We start from the raw sequence: 2,500 nt of genomic DNA, 5'->3' as shown, positions 1-2,500 counted from the left end.
TTTCTTTGACATTAAACTAGTATGTCTTTTAAATATTCTCTTGAGAACTCATGCATTATGGACAAAATAAGTTTAACTGCTATCACAAAACACACTTAAATGTTTAACCTAACAAAGCCCGTATTACTTTCACTGATAATCACACAATTTCCTATAATTTTTTATACACTTGGTGGGCAGAGGTATGACCTCTAAAGTCTCTAATTAGGCAATAAATTTTATGCATAGTTCCCTTTTGATAAACTATTTCAAGTTGTGACTTCTTAATTGGTTCAAAAGCCCACTTTTGTGTTTCAATCAGTCAATATTTGTTTAGAAGGTGCACTTAGAATTTGTCAGGTATTAGGGGAGTGATAATTACTCAGACTTTTCTAAAAGACAGTAGATTCTAAGAGGTTTCCAGAACTGTGGACTTGGTCACCCTATTAGCATCATGTCATTGTTTCGCTCAGCTTTCTATAAAAACCTACCTCCTCAAGACCGTACTCTTTCTAAGATGAGAGTTCTGTCCTAAGAACACTGAGTTTCCCAGAACACAATGTCATTGGGACGGATTGTCTTCCGTAGGCAGAATTTTCAGTAATGATGTACAGCTACAACTGTGGCCCTTTCGTCTGAGCAAAAGCATGCAAGAGATTCGAGAATGCCTGTTCAGAAGAAGGAACAGGTAAATTCTTTGAAAATCTTACCATCTATATTAATGGACCCTTTAAAACTCCGTGCATGCTTCAGTTTGATGTTTTGAACCAAATGAACCGACAGCAAAATCAGAAAGGAAAAACAGCACCGAAGTGCATGTTGCCCCTGGAATCTCCTGTGAGTGAGACACAGGAGCAAAATTAACGCGCTGGAGCCATCTTCTGACTGCACGGGACCGCCGCAGCTCACAATGGACGCTGTGCTAATAAGTTAGGGGCAGAAGCTTGCCACAGCCAAGTCAGGCTTTTATACGCTCTTGCTTTTCCCTAATGACCTGCCTTAATACGCTCTACACTTTGGTTCTGTCGACTCTCTTTCTTTTGGAAACAATGCAATTATTTGGATTTTGGTTTCATTTCTGACAATCTCAAAAAAAAAAAAAAAAGTGCTTTCTCTGTCTATAGCTAAAAAAAAAAAAAAAAAAAAAAAGGAGGGGGGAACCATAAGGAACAGAGAGAAAGGAGGCAATTACCTGAAATTTCAGGCTCCCATTTCAGGCCCCAATTTCATAAAAAAAAAAAAAAAAAAAAAAAAAAAAAAAAAAAGCCCAATTCTGCCAATGGGAGGGGAAGGTATCGCCATGAATGACCCATACTGAAAAATCTGTAGGTTTATTGAAGGGAAGCAATATTGAGAAAACAAGACTCATTTTACTTATTTTCAGTTTATGCTTTCTGTTCTATGACAGGTCTAACCTTCACATATGTTCAAGAGTGGCTGAAATAAACACAACAAAGAACACAGACATCCCCGGGTGGCATGCAGTCCGAGGACCACAGTTAGGCAGCCCAGCTTCAGTGTAGGCTGCTAACCTTTGGAGAATAAGCAAATTTCGTTTTTGCTAGCATTTTGAGTGGGTCCATAATGGCATATATCCATACCCAGAGAATGTTGACTTGAACTCTTCTCAGCCTGATATGTCTGTAAAAAGTGAGAGCTGAGAGAAATACACACAAACGTGCCCTTTAGGCTCTTGTGACCTCAGCAATATATTCCCCTCTATGATTGCAAATATTTAATCATTTGCTCTGCACACACAGCATCCACAAAATGTTTTTCAGTGTATTTCTGGGAAATGTGGAAAATGTCAGCATGGTGAAGAGAGTGTCATTAAAAACTACTGGTGGAAAACCATCTACCTCTACCTAAAGCATGTCTACTACCAAGTCCTACAGGTTTTGAAGTGAAACCAGAGAACTGAGGGCTAAGGCATCATACTTGTTGTCAATGCAGATTTTCCCCATATTATAGAAAAGGGATATTTTATTCAGTTCTATAAGATGATGAATAGTAGCACCACTTAAAAAAAAAGACAGGATTAAAGTGAATCCACTAGTGGCCAAGGTTTAAATACTCACCCAACAATGACAAAACTCATCCAACTTGTAAGAGTTCTTTTGCTTTTCTTTTTCCTTTTGTTTTAGAATCACACACACACACACACACACACACACACACACACACACCCTTTCCTTTTTATTTTATAAGGAAATTTTAGAGCTGCAAGAAAAAATAAAAATAAAAAACAACAAACAAAACATAATTTAGGCAACAAATAATACCAGCAATTTAAAAATGTATGTTGTACAAATTTAAAGAAGTCTTTAAAACAATGGCGTAAAGGACTTAGTTGGAAATTAGTTCATCTGTCTATTTTAAGGAGCCCTTCCTTGTCCACTGCAGTTTGAATTAGCAGGGAAAAGGAGCGCGGGGGTGGGGGCGAGGGCAAGCTTTCACAGCATTGGTGCCTGCAAAGGCCTTCTCTTTTTTTTCTCTCCCCCTCCACCCACCTCCCCAACCC

This window comes from Peromyscus maniculatus, chromosome 3 (assembly GCF_049852395.1).
Source record: "Peromyscus maniculatus bairdii isolate BWxNUB_F1_BW_parent chromosome 3, HU_Pman_BW_mat_3.1, whole genome shotgun sequence".
Classification (NCBI taxonomy): Eukaryota; Metazoa; Chordata; class Mammalia; order Rodentia; family Cricetidae; genus Peromyscus; species Peromyscus maniculatus.
This window is presented reverse-complemented; position numbering follows the sequence as displayed.